Genomic DNA, 23,297 nt, shown 5'->3' with positions numbered 1-23,297 from the left:
GAACACAGCGGCAAAGCCTGAGAATAAAGGCAATATAGGATTTTGCCCTTGCTGCACGGGCACGAGTGTGATAGAGGGTGAGGCACATACATAAATAATACTATGACAACACTGATCTTGTTCCCATCGCCCCCTCCTTTGTAAATGCTTTAGCTAGATGTAGAAATGGGTAACGCTGGCACTCCAGCCTCATTGCTTTTCTGGTTTGAGTTGAAGTAGAATCAGTTTTCTAACTTTTCAGCTAAGCCTCATCAAAGTAACTTCATTTTCTGGAAATTAACGGCATGTTTTCGGACAGTGTCTGTCTCTAGAACTGATAACAGTTAAAATTCGTTACCATCACCAAAGTAATGGGGCATTGGTATGCAGAAAAGCCAATGTTTACATCTGTCTCTACGGAGATGAAGGTCATCCTCAAGGTGATGGAATGCCATAAAAAAGGGGCAAAAAAGGATCACATCTGCAGGGAGGAGCAGACATGACAGGTGACCCAATACTGACCAACAGAGTATTCTATTCCATACATCTCATACTTGGTATAAAGCTGAGGGATCACAGAGGTCAAGCTCTCTTCTTTGATGGCCAGTGTCTAATATGGACCTCATCTGTCTTTTTGCCTCTGATCCCAGATCTGTGTGTTACTGAATCCAGTTCCTGGGTCCAGCTCCCATCTGCCAACAAGTCCAACCTGGACCTTTTCCATGAATCAGCGGTGATGTAGTCATCAGGAGGGGGTGGGGGCAATTTTGTGTATTTGTACATATTTTATTAATGGTATTTTCATTATTATTATTATTTGTTTTTAGTTTCCAACCCACAAGTCTCTTTCATTCATTTCTCTTTCCTGGGGAGGAGGCAGATTGGGTTCACAACTGCTCACATTTAGCTGCCGATCAAGCCGGATTGGACTAAACTGTAACAACTGCCATGCTCAGCCACATTCCAAATCAATATGAAGAAGCCCTTTTAGCTCTGACCTTCTCTGATGGATGAACATCACTACACAAGACTTTCAGAGCAGAAACGTCCACAGCACACCATAGATTTGCATTAAGAAATGCATTGTCCAAGTTGACATATTGTATTTTATCAATTAATTTGCTACTTTGTCTGTTTCTATAGGCTCCATAGAGCAATGATCTCCAAACCTTTTTGGTTGTGCAACTCTAACAGTCAAACATTTTTTGAGCACCCACCCCTAGTATATATGTATGTGCTTACTTATAAGTTAAATCCATGTACTACTGTACTAATAAATTATATATATTACAAAGCATACATAAATGTAGAAATTAAGAGAGGATGAGATAAAGAAGTAGTAAGCTTTTTTTTTTTAATTAATGGTACAAAAATACTTTTTTCCTGCACTCTGATGGATTTTCTCACACATCCCTTGGGGTACACACACCTCACTTCGGTGCCATAGAGGACCACTCTACATAAGTGCCAGAGAGGATTCAGGTATGTTTCCTTCCCCATTGCCAATGATATTTCAAAGTCTTAACCGTATACATGCAGACCCTGGCCTGTTCTTCAGGCAAGACGCTGGCCTGTGAGTGCTGAGCGGCACAACATATGTTTGCTTTCTGTTTCTGCTGTTGTCACTGTATCACACAAACTGCCTTCTTCTCAGCGCTTAGCTTTTAAAAGGCTCTCCCTGAATTTTCAGTTGCAATCAGTGAATTAAAAAAACCCTCTCCTTTAACACAATATTTATATTCTGCAAACAGAATTAAATATTTAAATCTTCTCATCTTTTTTTGGTTTGAAACGTCACATGGCTCTTTCCTACATCTTTTACTTAGTCTCTTTTTGTGTCTCCTCTCTTTTCTATCCTACTGAAGACATCAGTCTTCCCATCTTTTCTTTTTTCCTGTTCTCATAGATATGAATAAGCCACTTCTCTGGCCCTTGGCAAAAGGTTTCCCAAAACCTGGCCACCAAACTGATTGTTTCGGTTCCTTTAGCTGTTTCCTAACAACATCTCTTACTGGTCTCCTAAAAATATTCCTCAAATAATGACTTGTGAGGTATGAAGACAAGGATATATGTTGCGGAGCTTATTCACATAGGAGAGCCAAAATCACCTAGTAAGACAGAGCTTTAAAGCTTTATCTGTTTATGAAAAGGATCAGGGGATTAAACAGGTACCTGCAATCGCAGCGGACTGGGCTCAGTGTCTCAGGAGCCCCCCTTCCAGACTTAGGCTATCACCTACCTTACCCTTGCTTACTGTTGCTTATTGCAGGACTGCCCAATAAGCAGTGGAAAGCTGAAAACATGACTTAGTTTATTTTTTGATAGGCCTAGCCATTCTGGTATTTCACAAGCTATAAAAAAGCCATGTCAAAGTTAGAGCACCACACCTATTATAGTTTCCAGCCAAAAGTGGGGCCTCCACACTTGCCTTCACGCTGACTGCTTTCCCTGTTTAACATCCCCTTATCAACATCAATTGCAAATCAGACTGTAGACGTGAAATCCATCACTTTGCAAAGAGTCAGCAGGTATCCTACTTCAGCCCATCAAAACAGGGCTTACATTAAACTCTAAGTAGCGCTTAGGTCTTATATTAAGCCTTCATAGAGGGAGCACTGCACTTTTTCTAAGTTATATTTCATGCACACCATAACACCAGGAAAATGCACTTCAGCACTTAGGCACTGTGCAAATAGATATTACCAGGAAAAAAGAAGTCAACAGATAGGCTAAGGGCCGCTATATTAAGAAACACTTGAATGTTTTTTCAATGCTATTTCATTCTAAGAAATTGATCACTTTTCTGAGAAAATAACGAGTGTTGCAATCTTATAACCTGTAATAAACACATTATGTTCTCAAAAACAGACTTTATCAAGTGGAAAATACCTTTAAAGCTTCTCAAACTGCATGAGATTCCAAATGCATGTCTTAGTTACTGACATACCAATAGGAAAACAATCTTAGGAAAGACAGAGAAAACCCCACTAAAACCAGAAGCTGGTGTTCAAGTATGAACTTTCTTAATAGGATTTTATAGCAACACAGTTCCACAGACTTCTATGGAAAAAATAACTCAATTTGTGTTTAAGGGAAAACAACTAATAACTGCTTCTTGAGAAACTCTACTACCCTTATCTTATCCATCTAACTTGCTGTCCTGACTAGTGTTTCTTCTTCTGCTGAGGGTTTATCCCAGAACTGTGACTGGCCTGAGCCTGGTTTAGGAAGGGAGGTATCACAGGACTCTAAAACTGTCTCATCCTGAAGTCTGAACCTGAATCTAAGCTGTTCTCTTGTTCCCCTTCACACAACTATGGCAAAACAATGATTATAGTACAAAATCCATACTGTTCCAGGAGAACAAGTACACCACATGGACCACACACTTTGCACTAGCGAAGCCATGCTCTGCTGCAGCGTAGCAAAGCCACTGTGGACCAAGCTGAGCTCTTGTAAGGGAATCAGAGCACTCAAACCTCTGCAAGCAGAGCTGTACCCATTAAGGATCACATTGCCTGCACATCATCATCTTGTTGTACAGAATCATACATTAGGACCAGTCCATTTCTCCAAGAGCAAGGAAGAAGCATTGCTATAGAAAGGTGGGATACATCCTATCCTGGCCAAATGGTTCTCTTCTGGCAGAGAGGAGTAAAAATGCACGGCTCTTTTAGCCACTTCACCTCAAATTAAAATACTCTTCCATCAAGGTTTGAACGCACTCTAGAAGAATGGCACATCACTGCAGAGCTTCAGATTCCTGCCTGGCTTCCAGTTGGTGAAGACAACATCTGCTTCTGTGTAGGGTCTTGGGGATTTCACTACCGCGATCCGTCACCACCACTTCCAGAAACAGATTCTGCTATTCAACAGCACCAGTACAGGCCCTCTTTGTAGAAGGAGAAATGCCCATGATGTTGCTCCAGAAAATACACAAGCAGTCTGTTTCATCTGGCCTGCTAATACACTGCACTGTTTACCAATTACAGAATTATTATTTTTAAGTTAATAATTCAGTTAATACATCACGTTGTCTGCAAGAAAGACAATCTCATCAATTTTAAAATAAGGTTTACCTGCATGTAAACTATGAGAATGGAGCAGAATACAGAAGGAGGAAGCTGAGCATTTAATTTCAGCAGATCTTGTCCTTCATGTAAAATTTCCAGTGACTAAATTAATTGCAGACAACATAGTGTGGATGCCTTTATATTAGTTAAAAATTAATTTGTATCACTTTGACTTTCTTTAATAGTATTGACAAAGAAAATGCAGCAACACTTCTCAAAATTGCCAACAAAAAGTGTGGATATTTTAATAGTTCAGCATAAAGAATATTAAGCTTTCAGGTAAACCCATGCAGGTGTGTGTGCATACCTCAAGGATCAGAAAGCTTCAATAAACTATTTTCCCTGTTTATATGATTCTCCACTTACATGCCAAAAAAGAAAGAGGAAAACACAACAAATACTACTGTCCTGTTTGACTGTTGATGCACAAGCGTGACTAAGTGCACAGAGTCAGAAATTGTATTCCACTGCCACCTCTCTTGAACGCACATGACAGCATGAGGACAGTCTCTTCCCAGAAGGCACAGGACATCAGTAAGAGGTGACACCCTTAATGTGTACATCCAGAGGAGCATGATCTATAGGCAAGAATGTGCGCACATGTGAGAGTGAGTTGGGTGGTGACCTCAGTGAGTGCTTGCCTTCATCAATCAGCAGAAAGTACACAACAGAGGCCTCAACTCAAAAAATCCCCTCATCTGCCTCCTGCTCCTTGTATTTTCTTCCATAAGCAGGCATTCAGTATTTCCTCCAGCTCCCTTTGTATGTATTCCTCATCTCTGTGCCGAGTGCTGCACAAGCCCATTAGATGAATAAGATCTTTATAAGCTCACAGGTGCTGTTGTGCATTGCTGTTCATGTAATAAATATGGCAGTAAGCCAGGGAAGCCAAATGATTATATATGCCTTTAATGGGCTTAGGAAGGATGGAAGGGTGTGGGAGAAGGCTAAGGAGGGAGGGATATAAGTTTAACACTATAGCATTGTTTTCATGGATATTTTTGTTTTTAAAAAACCCACACTGATATGTACATACATCTCAGCGAATGAAAACAAGGCGAGTTTCTGGGTTTTTTCCACATGTGATATGCTAGGTGAGAGCTGACACTAAGCATACAATGAGAGAAATGCACAAAAGGATTAATTGCACAAGCAATTGCAAACCAGAGCTCCCACAGCTGGATGAGAGTAAAGTCTAAATTGAGTTGTAGCAAAAATATGTTAAATCAATATTACCCACAGACAGCAGAAGCAAATCCTTACTTGGAGACAGTTTAAACAACCCTTCCCCCTCTCTTCCTCCATCCCATCCCCCCCATACATATGCTGTTTCTGAAAGGTCTCTCAGTACTGTGAGGTATGACTGGAAGCGTACAACCAGGTCCTACAAAGGGACAGGTGAAGCAGGATTTGTGCTGATTTGGCAGTGACACCATGGTACTGAGGGTCTGACACTGCTATGCCAGAGCTGCGACAGCCCACAAGTGCACAGGAATGGCACAAAGGACACCTTGGAGGGTCTGTGGTGGCTGCACTGGGCACTCGCATAGGTGAGGTAATACAAAGTGTGCAAGCAAACCTCAAGTAACAGCCTTCCCCTTTTCCCATCATGGTTCCTGACCAACTATTTTGGATACCTGCCCCAGTCTGCACAGGCAAAAAAACTGTGTTACTCATTCAGCATGGTAAAACAAGCTAAATGGATCAGCAGCAGATAAGCAGGCAATAAAATGTAAGAAGAACCTATGTTTTCTCTAACAGCACAGAATAACAGCAGTCATCTAATACTGCAGACTTGTCTTTTCAAAAACAGCCCTGAACAGGCATGAAGTTCAGATGAACACTGCATATTCTTCCTTGCAGCCAAAGTCATTTATGTAGGAGACCACATGTGCATCAAACTCACTAGGAACTCAGCTCAGTCCACACGATGCCAGGCAGGAAATGCACAGACAAGCCAAGTCAGCTTTCAGGCAGTGACAAGGCATTCACTGCTACCACAACTTTCTTCCCTTGTTCTGTAATCACCGTGTGCAGAACAGCTGAAATAAGATTCCTGGAATTTATTATAGATGCTTTGCCGTGTTATCAATATGCAGGAAACACAGCAGCTCCACTGGGGAGGAGAGCTAGTTTTATGGCACTCTTTTCACGCAAGAACAATATAATGCATAAAAGCTAGCACGCTTCCAGGAAAGCCTGAAATTTCAGGTCCACTCTTAGCCCTGATGTGGACTTGTGCACCAGTGGCAAATCATTAATCTGTATTCAAGCTCTCCCACCTTTAAATGGGAAAAACAACACTCTTGCAAGAATTCTGAATTTGTTTATGGAACAGTTGAAGTTTCAAAGCAAAAGTTTCTGCAGAAACCATTATAAGAAGTACAACTCAGTGCTAAAGTTGTGTTAGATTAACTCCTCTTCCATTAGGAACAGCCACTTCTCTCTTCTTTCTCAATGACCACGCTTTCAAATCTAAACACTGCTCAGTAGTCAATGTAGTTTTTGGAATCAATAACACAGAACTGTGGAACAAACTGGTCAAGCCTCTTCTATGCTTTCTCCATGGATACTCCTCTTAAGCACTTGGCATTTGTCATAAGTATCCATTTATCAAGTGTTGTTTAAATGTATCCTTCTGGTTGGGCAAGACAGATTGCAAGCCAGAGTGAAATCTGGGCAAAGCCTATACAAAATATACTCTAGATAGAACAGCGCACTTGAATTTGGACCTGTTAGAAGGTGGTTTGTTTCTCACGGTGGGGTTTTTCTGAAAGGGGAGAAGGGGTAGGCAGGAAAGGAGATTAATAAAGGTATTTATAAATATACAGGGGTGCCAGTTTCAACAACTAAATTCAGCACAATACTGCAACAAGCAAGACCAGATGACACACATCTGAGCTAATCGACAGAGATTTTCACCTTGCATTACTGCTCAAGCTTCTAAAGCAAAGGCTTGCCTGGGTTAGATTAGCTTCACTGGGAAAATAAAAGTTAAGTGGGAACCTAATTTACTTTTTGGGAAACAGAATTAACTTCAGCACACCTCTCCTCATTTGTCAATCCTTACTAGCAAGCAGTATCCCCCCTCTGCCCCACCAGTTCCCTTCCAAGTTGTGTTTCTAGGAAGGCTTCACTGAGGAATGTGGAGGGTACAGATGGATTGCTTCCATGTTTATTCTTTTATTAGGAATTTGTTTCAGTGAGTAACTCTATCAAAACACAGTCTGATTTATGTTTACCTTGTGGCAGGGAAGACAAATGCACTAAACTTTCCACAGAACCAGATGATGTCATGCTTGTAAAGAATTTTTTTTTTTAAGGATTCTTTTTTAAGGGACAAGACTGCTCCTAACAGCAAGCTGCAACCCAGAACCCATGTCAGACCAAGCGATTCAATACATTACAATCTAGTGATAAATTCTTAATTTGAAGCTCTTCGTTTCAAGAACCACCTTTATGGTTTACAGATTTCCTGGGGGCAAGCCAGTCACTTCCTCCAGGACATTGACAATCTTCATTGCAGCAGGACCAAGGTGGTGATTACACTTCATTAACAGGTGGGATAGAAAGAGAATGCAAGGACTATTCATTTACCTTCATGTGAGCACCAAGCAGGGGCTTCTGCAGGGAAACATTGTCTGTTTCTCCTCTGCTGCAAGGAAAACAGAGAGGAACCTGTAAAAGGCTGGTGGGTCTAAGTTTCATGGAGGGTCCCAGAGCTACTTTGGAGAAAAGAGCCTTGTAGCTGGCAGGCTGACAGTGAAAGACTGCAATGGAAAGTCTAGATCAGTTCCACCAACTGAGGGAATGAATTCTACCCTCTGTACCTCAGCACTACGTGCAGAGATAAAGGTTTGCCCCTTGATGCTTAGCAGAAGTCTGACTTTCGAGTCAAAACAGCACTGTGTCATCTGGCTGTCTGGACTACGTTGTACATGTGGCATCTGCTTCATCTTCTCAGACTGAAAAAACGCTGGAGATAAAGTATGTACAAATAAAAATAGTTTAAAGAAGAATGCTGGTGATAACACCCAGTCGTACCTTGTTGCTTCATGCTTCCAAACACTCTTAAAGTGCTGTTTGTGCCTCATGAGGAAATAGGCAGCACTTGCTGCTTACAAAAACAACTGACACTCCAAATTTCCTCCTCTCTAATGCTGTTAGGGGAGATCTTGGCATATAAACAGGACGCACATGTCCAAGAGGCTTTTTAATCGGTAACAGACCCTGGTCCCACGGCCACTAATAGCCCTCATGCTCCCTTTGTAGCCCACAGAATGAACAAAAGGGTCAAAATGGACAAACCGACCATCATGATTATCTGTAGCCAAGATGATTGTACGGTCTGAAGGCTCAGATTTCAGATGGGAAAAAGAGAAGTACATGAACCACAAAACCCTCAAACAGAGTGAAGGAGAATACAGGCTGTGTAGAGACACATGAAAACTGAAAAGAGGTGCAGTCGGACACACCTGTCAAGAAAAACAAGAGCTGTGTTGCAAAATAATGCCTTGCCTGTATAGCCTTCAACACCATGAAGCAAGAGAAAGGGGAAAAAACAAACCATCCAGCTACCCCAGTGGAGAAAAATATTGAACTATTCTTTTTAGAGTCTCCAAACACCAAAAGAGCTCAGGTAGGTCAAGAGCAATAAAAAATAAATCTATGAGAGAGAGAGAGAATCATATGAAACCCACTGATGACGTGCTTTTCTAAAAATAATCATGGGCACTTATTTTGCCCCTGAACCAACAAGCTGAATAAGATTGCGTTACAGCTGCACAGTCACATTGCAAGATAATACGGGACGCAAGCCAGATTCTCACCTCACGTAAATCAGCACAGCACCACTGGAGTCACTGCAGTTATTTTGAACAGCCCCAGTGGACAATCTAGCCACACATTTTTGTGTGATATACACAGCTCACAAGCAGCATGACCAGCTTTATTAAAGTTCATCTTTTTCCAATCGTGACTGTCTCACATGCTTCATTATTCAAATTTTATATAAATAAAAATTAAGATCTCAAGGCACCCTAAGGACCAAACACATTTTAAAGGAAAGCAGTTAGAAGTAATGCAATAGGTATTTAAAGTTGGGGTTAGCTTGTTTATTTCCTGCTTGTTTTATTTAATGGGTCAGGAGAGCTAGCAGTTTAAGATGAGGGTTACAAAGAGGCCCACTGAAACTGTCCTTTCTCTTTCTTCCGGGCTAGATCAGAGGTAATCTGATTAGGTTTTCTTTCCTGTTGTAATATAGGTCAAAATATTAAAAAGCCTGAGAATCAACAACCTCTTGCTTACAGTCTTTGGGCTCACACATAAGACAAGACTGGGCAGAAAAGGTTAAGTTCAAAGTAGCTTGGACCTCTAGGGACACTTTGAAGTACTTTAGCATAATCTAAATTCATAAGGACCCCTTTAATGTCTGAGTAAACTAACAAACGCTTTTGGAACAGTGTAGCATCCCCTAAGGAAAAAGAGCTGTGCAGTAATAATCACTGAATTACCCAAACAGTCTAAAAAAGAGTCTGATAAAAAAATCCTATTAGAGCCGCTCCCTTCTTTTTGGTAAAGGTAATTGCATTTTTTGCTTTCTAAAAACAGCAGCCACCATCTTCCTCCCAAAGAGGCTTAGTCTTCAAAGAGGAGTGTCATTCCTGATAACTGGTGACAGGCAACCACAAGGAAGTTAACCATTTATGGCTGGACTGTGTTCCTGCCACCAGATGTGGATGATGCTGTGCCACCCTGGTCCAACGACAAATTAAAATTCCTCAGAGTGCATGACCAACATGGTGCATCCTGGCTTTGGACAAAAATGTACTTGAAAAGGAGATAGATAAGCACCTCCCTTGAACGACAAGCTCCTTCAGAGCTCCATTGCTGTGTGCTTTGTACTTATACATGGACTTTTCTTAAGGGAAATGGATTGTATTTCAAGAAAAGAAACAACAGAATATTTCTATGACCAAATGACACTATAATTTGGAATGATGCTTCCCCCTCAAAACAAACTCCTCTTGTGTTGTCAGTAGTTACTCATAGTTTCTCAAAATAAATAGGGCAGCTTCCCTCTGACTTAGAATTGCATTTCTTGAAAAAAGACATTACTTTGGGTAAGGACAGGAAGTCAGAGTATGTTATGCTACCACAGGAACATTATCCTACACCCTTAATTTTGTGTCATTTCAGAAGGGATCTACTGACCTACCAGTATATGGTCAGGAAGGAGAATGCTTGTTTTTTTCCCTTTTCTAGAGCAGTGTTAATTCATTTAGGACAAGGCAAAGAAGTTACACATCAGAGGCTGTTTCTGGGAGATCAGCATGACATTTTCTTGCTGCCTCTCTCTTGCTTAATCCAGCATTTACCCAAATTGGATGGATGTCAGTACAGCAGGCAAAGCCTTCCTCCAGGACACCGGCCAACAGCTATTAACTGATAATGAATACAGCAGTACTAGCAGTCTTCTGCTTTAGACTGTAGAATCTGCAGAGCAGGAAGGTCTCTCTGTTTTGTACCTTGCACGATCAGACACAGAGGGCTGATAGGATCCTGATTAGTTCCAGGAGGAGCTTGAGCTAGTCTTGTCAGCAGGGACTCTCACCTGACCACCTGACACTCAGGACCATGAAGAAGAGGGAAGTACAACAAACAGCTGGCATGTGACTAGATCATTGTGAAGTGGTAACTAGAGGATGAAAGCAATACACTGATCTCCTATGTGGTGGAGCCCAGTAGTGGTGCAGGAAGCACACATTATGGAGCAGAGTCTTTAGGTGTGAGTGAAACAAAGACACAGCAGTTTTGCTACTCTTCTCCCCTAGGTAACGTCAATGCTTCCACTCCTTCAGCTGCAGGCAAAAGCAAAAGGGGTTGGTAATAATGGCCTGGATCAGGTTCATATTTAAAGTGGCCTCTAGAGAACTACAGGTGTTTAACATCAATAACGAAAGCATCTGTGGAACTAATTGCAACATTTTGCCCATCATTTTATCAAGTACAGTAAAGACTCCATATCCATGTGCCATTAATAAAAAGCAGAGTCAACAATTAGTACTCAAGGAAGTTAATAGATGGGGTAGAGTTTCTTATGATTTTTGCTGGAGATAGGCTCCTGGTAAATTCAAGGGATGGCTTGTAACTAATTAAATTATCCCAAGATGAGGGATCTCCAATTTAGCCAGAGCCAGTAGCTAAATCAGTAGAAGGGCTTCTAAATGTGCCAGGCTTCTACAGTAGCAGTCCTTGCAGTGAATGAACTGGTCAAAGCAGTGAGCACGAACTGCCAGATGTCCCATCCTATGGCCTAGCATGGAGCCGCAATGTCATATTCACAACAGTTGTGCAACTCACACACAGTATCAGTGCTGGAATTATTCCCAGATTCAACCCTGGTCATTCATAGACAGAACCCAAATCCTTGATTATAAACACTCTTAGATGCGATTATGCAAGTGACTGAGTAATTCAGGTTTTCTTCAGAGATATGGCATAATATTGAGCTATGTAAAACCACAATTCTGTTCTGGCAGAGTCTGACATCTCTGTACATCAGCCCTTCTCTCCAGCACAGCTAGAGAGAATAGGGAAGAGCAAAGCTTACAGAAAAGCTTTCAGAAATGTAAGCTCTCATGGCAGCACCCTCTCCCTCTTGAGCACCCCCATCTCTCCCACCCAGGTCCCGTCATGTGTTTTGTCCTTTGCCTTAACATTGGGATCCCAAGAAGACAGAAGCTGTACAGACAGCCTGGTAGGGTGATGTATGCTCCACAGCTGGTAGTGTTGTACCAAGAAGATTGTGGCATTTTTAACTCCATAGAGAGTTTGAGCAGGAGCATGCCTCTATAGCCAGGTACAGCCATACAGGGGGCAAAATCACAGCCCAGAGCAAGAGGATCACTGTGGGAAAGTGAACTCTAATCCCACAGTCTCCATCACAACCCATCTAATCCATTTCAATATCACGTACATACTTCACAGGGTTGCTATAAGAACTGGATAGCTGAACGTTAGAGAAAGATTTAAATTTAAGTGCTTCCATCTTCGGTAAAGCAGAAAATACTACCAGCATTCCCTGCAGTTACCTAACACCCTGTACTGAAACAGTTTTTTCTTAGTGATTTGTTCTTACACCTCAATATTGACTGACTTCCTTTCTCCATCCTCCCACTTCTCCCTTGACTCCATAATATTTGAAATCCATTTCCTTGATTTGTAATGGGCCACAATACCACGCATTACCTGCAGAGGTACCTGACTCCATGAAAGTTCCCATTGACATCAGGGAGAAGTCATCCTCATCCTGAGCTGCATCAGGACTCAGCTCCAATTTCCTGTGTTGCAGCAATTCAAGGTGCTGTCTGATTTAACACCTCACATGCCACATGTGAAAATGCTCTGCTCAGACTTTTCCTGCTATACATGGGTGTATGTTTTCAATTTGCATACAAGCAACAAAGCAAGTAAAAGTTAATTGCTCATCACTTTGCAAGGTTAACTTTCTGGATCCCTTCAAATTTTGCCATTTCAGAATTTTCTTTGAAAAGTACTCTGTAATCTATGTGCATCATATCAGAAGAACAGTCAATAGTTTTTTGCAGGCTTAGTTATTTGATCGTGTGGAGGATTTATAGCATTCTGTAGAGTTTTCTAGCAATATTTCTTCCACATCTTCCACAGACAGTGGAATTGGAGCACACTTCTCATATGGGTGTAAGCACTCTTACAGTCTTTACAGCCAACTCACAGCTGCACAATATTAAACACAAAAGTAAATTATCATTCCCTATTGCATTATATGAAAGGGCAGAATAGAGCAAGCTATTTAAACCTCTGCATAATACTTTTAACCTAGAACAGAGAGAAAGTGCATGCTTTGAAAGCTATTTTTCTTTGAAATGTTCAACTAGGTTTTCTGTTCTAGGTGAGTACTTCATACAGATAATTCTAAGCAGCAGAAATAATTCCTTCCATGCTCATTCATTATACAAATTCTGATATAAATCCACATTAGATATAAAAGCTCAGACAGGTACAAATGCTCAGCTGATTCCTCAGATATCTACAATAAGAAAAAATACATATACTTGTTGCCTTGTTATGAATTTGGACTAGGTTTGGCAGTTTTGCTTTGGTGTTGTACTATGTTTAGCAATTTGGTTTAGTGTATGATGTGTAACCATGACAAGACACAAACACAAGCACAGGAAGAAAAAGACCAGAGCATTTCAATTACTTAACTTTACCATAAAACACCTACACTCTCATGCAAAAAGAAAAAAAATGAAAACACCTTAAAATAATTTATTTTTCTGCAACTAAGGGACACACTGTGGCAGGAAGGAAGACATTCCCAAAATTGCTTCTTCCAGGCTTCTGTGCACACTGCAAAAACCTGCCAGTGCCTAGACTGTTCTGCTCACCTTTTATGCATGCACTGTGCAAATGTTACATACAAAGTAGGAGAGACAGTGGTTTTTAAAAACAGAAAAATCATATAAAGAAGGTGTTTCAATTCTTTATGTCAACAATGAAAGTTTGAAGTATTCTCTGTCTTCCTCAAAAGACAACTATCTCCCTACTAAACATGAAGCATACTTTAAGGATCTGAACCTTATTGCCAACTGGACACATCAAAGAAACTATGAACTACCGTGTATTCAAGATTATTAGGCCAACAACCATCTTTCCTTCTTTTGTTCAGCATTCAGTACTGTGGGGTCGGGTTTCCATACCCACACCAGTCTCTGTGGATGCGTATGTCTGTGTGGATAGAAATCATCACAGGATTATTTTTGCTTGACTTCATAGGGAGTTGTGATGCCTCTCTGGATGCACTTTGTATTTCTAATGCCTGTCCATATGTCTAATCATCTCTAAACTTCCCCAGTGTACACTTTTGAATCATGCTCAGGGGGACACACAGTGGCACTCCAGGATGCCTTCCTATTTATTTTTAAAATCATCTATTCTTATGCCTGTGGGGAAAGGAGACCAGTCAGCATGCCTGCAGAGACAGCTCTGCAGGCTCCCAGCTCCTGCCGAGCTCTGCGGCAGCCTGGCTCTTTAGCCTGGCTCCAGCTGATCTCTCACCATCCGCCCTCTGTAAGCACTGCCTGCTACTCCGTAGTTCACAGAAAATCTCAAATGAGGAGTTAAAAGCTGGACAGACAAGTTGGAGAAAGCCTGCAAAACATTTTGATAAGCTTGTGTGCAAGTGGAAAGGCAAAAGTACACAATAGACAAGAGCCCATGCGCTCTGCCCTGGGCTAGACATAAATTCTCCATCCCAGTCCTATGCTCTAAGTGATTCCAGGTCACATCCATACATCACGAAACTTTATTGTTGTGCTCACAGTGTTTAAACTTGGGGCAGGAAGCAGCTGGGCTCCGATGTATGATCTCATATGGTTCTGGGTAGATATTTTCATGGGAGCATGGTACAGCTTTCAGCAGGCTTAATTTCTGCTGCATACCTGTGTTTTCCTGCCTGGGGAAGGAAACACTATGTGGACTCTGGCACAGGCAGTGGAGAGTTGATGGGAGAGTATCTCCAGAGGGAACCATTGTGTTGCAGAGATGTTGAAAACCAAACAACTATCCAAAAGTGAGGAAAACTATAAACACTGACAAAGAGTAAAACACTGGTTGATCCCTGAACAGACCAATACCATGGGCAGTTTTATGCAGAGGCAGAGCCCAAGGCAGACACACGTCCTGCGCTGGAGGCTTTGCCCTGCCTGCTGAACATCAGTACGACACGCCGTGTCGCACAGAGAAGTAAAGAAGAAAGCAGACACCAAGAAATCGGCACCGAGCGCGGGAATGGGGCATCCACAAGTCTCTTCACACAAAACCTGTAAGCCAGAGGGTCCTCTGCCAATGCACACTGCACAAGTCATGGCAACCAATAGCCACCTGTCCATTAGAAGAGGCTTTGATGCAGAGCTAATCCTTACGCAAAGCTGCCAGCAATGAGGACTGCAGTAATTTCCACCTCCTCTTAACATATTTCTAGAAGACTGCTGCCTCATTCAGAAGGATTTTTTTCCACCTCCTTCCTTCACCCCCAAGTCCAATAGGGAGTCTCTTTAAGGAGTGCCTTGCAGACACTTATGTGGTTGCCTGCTTGCTAGTTATACTGACAGGGTGCAAAACAGGGCTCTGAGTAACAAATACGGCTGGGCAGGTGGGTGATAACTCATTTTCATAATCTGACCCCAGATTAATTGAAGTAAATGTCACAAAAAGTTACCCTAACACCTACAGGCAAACTAATGTGATAACCAGTATACAGCTGTGTTTTCACATAGTTAGATCAAAGAGGCTGCAGAACAAGAAGGTCATGGTTTGGTTACACTATCTAAACAACTAAATCAGTGGGTACCACTGGGCCTGTCACTTGATCTCATTACCCTGACCTCACCAGCTCGGGAATTTAGTGACCTCCCCACATCAATATTTCAGAAATTACTGAAGTTTTAGAGCATGCAGAGATTATCTCAGCATTGGCTAAATAATTATATGAAAAGTCCAGGAAAGGAGAAAACTTGTCCCTCCTTTCCCGTTAACATGCATTTCTCAATTGCTCTGGAATACTGTACACACCCAGGGGATGAACAGTGATTTTCCTTTGCATCACAGTATTTTTTTTTTCGTTAGAGCATTCTGGAGATCTTAAATGGTTTTTGTTCTTTTTTTTTTTTCCCCTTGATTACATCAGATTGCTATTACAGCCTTTCTTACATCTTTTCAGCTCATATTTTCCAGGACCACGCAAAGACACATAGGAAGCTTTACTCCTCAACTTTTTTTGTCATTTTTACTTCTGTAAACAGAAAGCCAAGCTTCTTGGCTGTCAACATTTAATCATGTGCAATCGCATTTCCTTTTGCCAACTTTCATCACAGTATCATGCATGCAAGGAGGAGGAAGCAGGGCTCAGTTCATAGCCAACATACTGATACTGCTTTGTTTTCTATGCACCTGACACCTGTTTTGTCTAGTTCCACCTCACCAAAAATCCTACACTGGCCACATGAATTAAATTAACTTGAGTTTCAATCTCCAAGCTTTGGGGTTTTTTTGTTTTTAATTTTGTTTTTCACAATAAAAATAGCATACTTTTAAAATCTTGGCTAAGACTTTGTCCTTAAAGTTTTATTAGTTCTGTGCCACTAGAATGAACCTGGCAACAAAATCTCACAGCTTTATCACGAATCCCTCATTATTTGTATTTTTCTGAAATAAAGCATAAGGAAGTGAAATTTATGCATGGGTAAAGGACTCCAACTAAAACTTATTTCCAGGCCTGTGGTTGCTAGGTAAAACCAAAAGCAGTCTCCGGGTCCCAAAAGCTATTAGCAAGTCAAGACTTGTTTATGGCTTAAATAGCAAAGTGAAAGTCAGGATTAGGGTTCCAACCATGCCCCCCTCCCCCCTAAAAAAATAAAATTAAAAAATTGCACAATATTTTGGAGTTTGAATACTGAATTTAAGCAATCAAAATTCTGTACTTGGCCCATGGCAATAGCATGCAAGTATAAAAAGCTTTCCTAGACACCCAGAAAGATAATATCCACCCTCATCAGCCACATACTGCAAAACACCATCCCTGAGAGATGAACAGATGGTTGTCCCAGCAGAGAGATAGGTCCCCAAAAAGTAACGACTCGTGCCAGTCCAAAGTCTCCTATTCTCCAAGAGATGTATTTTCTGCCAGAAATGTGAAAGAGTACCCCAGCACTTCTGTACCCAGCACTGAACAGTAGGGATGATGATTATTTAGGATGTTTAGCTGTTACTGGAGCATTCTGTGGGAAAGCAGTGACATTTCTATTGCAAAATAAGCTTCCCAAGCCTACCTGCAATGCTGGGATATACAAGTCCTGAAACTGATTGAATAAGTCCTGAAACTGGTAATCCTGCTGGGACTGCCACAGAGACTTGTCTTCTCCAAGTTAAAGTATATAAACTGAATTTATTCTGCTCTCTATTTCAGAGCTCACACTTCAATTTAGAGCAACTCCACACAGTTCAGCGGTGCTGCTCTTACTTTACAGCAAGGTAATAAAGATCATAATCAAGCCTTCTATGCTTCTAAGATATTTCTTACTTTGTTTTGTTACGAAAGGTATATTCCTCTCACAAAGGCAAGCATAGTTGGATAGCACATTGTCAGCTGTCTCTGACTTTAACTGGGGCATCCGAGCACCCTTAAAGACTTAACATGAACAACAAAATCTTGTTCATAGATGAACTGATTTAAAAGCATCCATTTAACTTGCATTTGGCAGTTAGAAGAATGCTGGTTGTTTGCTTGCTTTTAGACAGTGAGGTTAATGGCCCTTCAAAAACAACTCCAAAATCTGCTGTGGTGACAGATCATAAATAGTGAGGGCTGGGAGTTCCTTTTAAATTCTGTTTTGGTAATCAACAGTAAGGGAAATTGAGGTTTCAGGAATTTATCTCCTCTTCCTCCTCTTGCATGCACATGCAAGTGTCACGCTTCATATCCTAAAACAAAGCCAGAGGTGTACCCACATTCATCTGTGGCACTGCTGAACTCCATGTTCTGCCTAGAGATTCCTCACCCAAATCACAAATATCTAGTGGTTAAAAAAAAAAAATCAAATGCCTGCATATCTAAGCTTGTGAACTCAAAATTAGTTTGTAAATAATCTGTAAAAGTCTGAGGTGAAGAAAATTAATCCATAAATGAACAGCACAACTAAACTAAAGAAAAGTTAAACCATTCATACAAGTTATCCTTGTAGCATTGAAAGAAAAAAGAAGTGGGCAAACAACCATTTGTTAGAAACATGTCTGTTAAGAGATACATTTGCAAGAAGTGTTTTATATAACCTTGTAAAGCCAAATTCAAGTTTTGTTTTATACAGGCCTTCACCAGGATAAGACTTCAACCAATCTCCTAAACCATAACTGAGTGTACACTTTATTCTGAAACACCGTCAAGATTAATCATAAAATAAAATCAGGACCTGAAGAAATAACAGACCAAAAATGATGCATTAGCTGGGACTTTGGCTGAGGACAATCCCAATTTCTTGTTTGCTTCTCCAAAGAGATTTACTCATTGAATGGATGGCCCTAATTACTGGCCCTCTAATTTGATGTATTTTTAGACACAGCATGCATAAAAATATTTAAAAGAGAGAGAGATTTGCTTATAGGAAATGTAAACAAGAGCCAGACAATAACTCTAAGGAAATAATTGTTTCCCATTACCTCTGACATGCAAACTCTAGATTTAAAGTGAAATTGCAAAAATACAGATTATGTTAGAAATGGTTTCCATCTAAGAAAAAAAAGTCAGTTACTCTGATTGTTGCAGTTTCAGACTTGAATGCATCCATCTTGGGACAAGTTGCTAGCCAAGTTGGACTACATGTGTTTCCATTCATTTTTGAGTACCACTAAGGATGCATTTGATCAGCTGGTAGCTGATGTTTTGTCTGAACAGTCATTGTCTATGAAATGCACATGTTTGATATAAAGTATATTACTCAATTTGAAAACCTCACTGTTCCATGAGATACTAGCCTGCAGTTTCAACTGAATATAAGCAGTTAAGGGAGAGGAAGGCTAGTGTGAAACTAGTTTAAAGGGAATAAAGCCTCTGAAAACAATTAATTACATCATGTACTACCAAAATCCCCTAATAAAAGCATAGCAATCAGAATGTGTAAACTGGCCGGAGCAAAGTGGCCAGCAGATACTGTGGGGAAGGGATTTAGCCCCAGGAACTGTGGCCTGGTTGCCCACTAGGCAAATGCTTTGGGCATGCTGGGGAGCTGTGTAAGAGGACAGGCGGGCATGATAAGGCTTGGCAAGATTAGGTCAAGTGAAACATCACATAAACATGATCGCACAAATCACATCACTGACAATCTCCATCAATTTATCATCAGCCTGAGCATTCAGAGTTTCACTGTCCTTGTGCAGAAACTCAGCTGAACAAATAGGCATGACCCACTGAGTCTGGTCCTGCAGGTCTAACAGTGCCTGTGTTACCTGCAGCCACTAAGTGAAATGCTTTTTCTAGGTGAAGAGAATACAGCCTAGCACCTACCTCGGATCCTGCCTGGATCAGCAGCGCAGGTACTAGGTTGCTCCATCAGGGAGGAAAAAAGCACCACAATCTAAGGGTTGACTTTGATGGGTTGAAGCTTATTGCCTTGTCTCTGCAAATGGAAACACTGAGATTTGCACTTGAGCTGTTTAAAAATAGTCTTTCTCAAGCATGGACTCCTAGTTCTTTCAAGTCAGTAGTGACCTGAAGTTTCTCTCTTTCAAGTTTTAATAGCTTGTACAAAAAAAACCCCACCAACAAGCAATCGTCTTCACCCACCATTTAGCACCTGGTTACACTTTAGCCCAGTTCCGAGCAGAAACTGCTAAAGCCCAAGGGTCAAGACAGAGAATGGGGAAAGCTGCCATTGATTAATTGGCCTTTCATAGGTCTTTTACTATCCCGGCCCCAGAAATTCTGCAATACTCAGGAGCTGCTGTCTAGATTCAGCGTGACAAGACTCAGTGATGTGCTTTTGTCCATAAGTACACACAATTCATGCTTATTTGCTTTACTTAAAGTACAAATCATAAACAGTTGTATGTGACAAATTCCCCAGTATTGAACCTTCACGGCTGCCAAGCAGCATGCTGCAGAACAGAACAAGGACAGCTATAATTTTCTTTTCTTCATTTTGTTATTTGACCTTCAGTTTTTCAGTTGTCCTTGGATCAGTCTGGAACTAAATATAGTCCTCTCAGCATTATTTATATATTTAACCCAAAGCTACCCACAAGTATCAAGGGACTACCATAACACTGCTCTAAATTATTTTAACAGCTTATTTCAAATTGGAAAATGTGTTTTTTGAAAAACCATTGTCAATTAATTATGATTCCACAAACTCCTACCAACTCTCTTGTGTTTTGTAACAATTTGTTCAAAGCCTACAAGACAAAGCCTCCAACTTGCTCAGAGAAAGCTCTTGAAACTGTCCAGCCTTTGAAAATGCTGACTGATCTTGAAATTAACACATTGATAATGATTTTGGCCACCAGCTATTTACAAATGCAATGCAATTTACAAATAAAGAAAACATAGACGATCAGCTGCACCCTTGGGGATCAACAGTCATCAGGGCTAAAATGTCCCTTAGCGAACTATATATCTACAAACTATTTGGAATGAGAACTAAAATCCACCATATTCAACTGAAAATCATTATTGTCTGACTACATACAGTATATCTTCCCGAACTGCACAATATATTTTTCAGTTAAAAGGTCTTTACTAAGCAAGGAAAAGACAAAACAGCCATTGTAGTGATCCCCCATCAAATCTGGAGAAAGGACATTTTCCACCTCAGGTAGTGGTTCTGTTATGTTCACCAGCTACAGAGCTAACTAAAAAAACAAAGAGCTGGGTGGGTGGACAGATAGATGGGCACACATACAGGCACAGAATTTCTATCACATAAGAGCAATTTTCCCTGTATCATCACAATTCTGCAAAAAACATCAATTTTCTTTTATTTACATAACCAGTGTGAGCAACTTCAGAGAAGGATTTATGGTGCAGCTTGAGTTTCTGTGTGGGTTGCTCTTTTACTGTATCAATATTACATTTAACAACACTTTTCAGCCAGAACAAGGTCTATGTGAAAGTTGAAAGGTGAAAGAATTATTTCTAACTGTTCTCAGGTAAGAAAGGAAAAAAGAAAACCAATGCTTTTATCACTGGTCCAAGCAATGCAAACCAAATTCAGCCTATGAATTTAAACAGCTTGCACTAGTAAATCAGCTTAGAGCAGTTATTTAAGAGTTCAGGATTTCTTGGATAATGAATGAGATATGTTGTCCATGTAAGCTTTACCAAAATGGTTTTAAATTTTACAGTCAGCTCTATAACTTGACACAAAATAGTGTCACCCAGGAAGAAAAACAGCCTTTGCCACCAACAACTGGTACAAAATTTCTCACTATTAACCACCCCCACTTAAAGCCAAATTTTCAAAAAAACTGAGCACCTAATATACTTTGCTTTAGAAAAAAAAATCAGCTATATTTCAAAATTACAGCACTTACCTTTAATTTCCTTAAAGATCTGAATTTGAGCTCCATGATGCTAAAGTCAGGCATAATAAATAATAACAAATGCTGAGACATAAGCAAATCAGCTTGGGAAACACATTCACAAATATAAGTTTCCAAAACTTGATTTGTGTGCACTTGGTAGTCGGTGAAATTTCTACTGACCTTTTTTTGCTGCACCATAAATTTACCAGGGCAATCACACAAAGTAAATGGAACTGACTTCTCAAGCAAGTTTGAGGCCCTGTTTTAATGATACCGTAAGTCCAGGTTCAGGGCAAGAAGCATCTGACCAAAACCATCCCAGCGACGCTAGTAGAAATAAGCTCTCTTAATTCAAATCTGCTAACATGGAAAAGTGAATTTTGAACCAGATCAGCTACAGACTATCTCCTCCCAGCAGCATAGCAGAAATGATATAAACTCTGTCGCACTCATATTAATTAAATCAAAATTGTCTCATGTGCCCATCACAATCTCAATCAGATCTGCCTTAGAGAATGATTCGGTGCTGATGAGCGTGAATTTGCAGTACTGCAATGACAGATACTGGAGTTGTGGGTAGAGACTGCAGTTTTTCAGAAAAGCAGAACAACATATCAACCACAGGATGAAGATATACAAGGCAAACCCAAGGTGGTGTCATAAAATACATTCAGGGTCAATATCTAATGTCCCTATTATAAAAATTCTATTGCTTTTACCCAAGGTTATTTCCTTAGCTGCCAGAAGTGATTTGGCTAGAGATGGGATAACGGGGTTGCTTTGGGCACTAAGTGCAATCTATTCAAGGATCAGACCAGATATGTTTCGCTGCTTTTTCAGAAACTGTTCTAAGTCACTTGCTATGTATTTATATATAAATGTATACATATGCGTGTACATGCACGTACACTTACGGGGTATTCACATAAAAGCTCTCAGGAGCTTTTTGGACGAGAAACCACAGTATTTTCCTTCAGTTCTAAACTGTGCTTTATCAAGGCAACCAGAAGCGTTGCCAAATTTTACTGCCCTCCTGCTCCACATCCCCCCCTCCTCCCACAACTCTAAGTTCTTGCACACCTCAGAGGCTACAGACTATTTATGGCAAAGAGACAGTCCATTAACCTAGCAATGCTCAAACTTTTATCACCTTTCCCTGCCCCTGTAAGGATAAATACAACTCCCCCAGGCCCCAGTAAGGAACATCTGGCTTAGCCACCCTCCTCCTATAGAGAAGCATATCTCAGGAAGGGGAGAGAAGCAGAAAGATGCTGCTGAGATCGAGAAACCTGCAGCTGCACCTCTGCCAAGGGCTGACCTGCAGCTATTCCCAAGCACATGAGACCCCCCCGCTCCATGCACTTATTCTACCAGCTCCTCATCCAGTACTCTCCACTCCTTCCCATGCACAATCTCCTTCCATGGTGCTGGCTGGGTCTCACCTTCCACTCCCTGCAGCTTTCAGCCATTCACGTGAGCCTCTGAACTGTTCACCACAGCCAAACAAAAGCAAGAAGGAAAGCAAGAGGTGCCATCAAACAAAGGCTTCCAAAGGGCTGGAGGGGTCATTTCTCATTGCCTTCCACCAGACTTGTTCTTGCAACGAGCTTGTGCCCAGGCACAAAGCCACAGCAGGACCAGAGAGGAACTCCTCACCAACACATACCTACTCCTCACCAACCAATACACACAAGCACACACAGGCCAGCAAATTCCAACCAAACATTCTGACTGTACTCTCATGCCACCACTTTTCTGATGCACTCAAACTCACTCAGATAATTTCTGACCCTCATCCTCCCATGGACAACAGTCCAAACTCATTCAGAGGGAAGAGGTAGCAGCTGTGACTGCAGAGTTCCTCCAGCACACCCTCCAGCAGTGCTAATCTATACACTATTACAAAAACAAATGTCTCAACTTTATTAGTAATCTTATTATTACAGCAGTGTAAAAGAAAAAAATGCGAGTTTTTTTATAATGGAGCTGCCACTGTCTGGAGGAAACCTGTGTTTCGCACACACAGAAAGGCATACACATATTTCATATGGTGCATTGCAAGCTGCACAGAATAGAAAGCAGCTGGAGGAAAATGGCTATAGAGAAATGGTTCTCCTGGGCATCATCTGT

At 41.0% G+C, this 23,297-nt stretch overlaps 1 protein-coding gene across 4 annotated transcripts in view; it reads right to left on the bottom strand.

The window, feature by feature from the left end:
• TBXAS1 (thromboxane A synthase 1) overlaps positions 1-23,297 on the bottom strand; it is a 243,323-nt gene that overhangs the window by 197,158 nt on the left and 22,868 nt on the right. Inside the window, exon 1 of one of the 4 annotated variants that reach the window (XM_069859235.1) lies at positions 19,153-19,361. The exons of the other annotated variants lie outside the window; for them this stretch is intronic. The gene's annotated coding sequence lies outside the window, so the exon portion shown is untranslated. Of the gene's footprint in view, positions 1-19,152; positions 19,362-23,297 lie in introns of those variants that run through there. 4 annotated transcript variants of the gene reach the window in all.

The sequence above is a fragment of the Phaenicophaeus curvirostris genome, chromosome 1 (assembly GCF_032191515.1).
Source record: "Phaenicophaeus curvirostris isolate KB17595 chromosome 1, BPBGC_Pcur_1.0, whole genome shotgun sequence".
Taxonomy (NCBI): domain Eukaryota; kingdom Metazoa; phylum Chordata; class Aves; order Cuculiformes; family Cuculidae; genus Phaenicophaeus; species Phaenicophaeus curvirostris.
The sequence above is the reverse complement of the archived record's forward strand: the minus strand, read 5'-3'. Positions and strand labels throughout refer to the sequence as shown.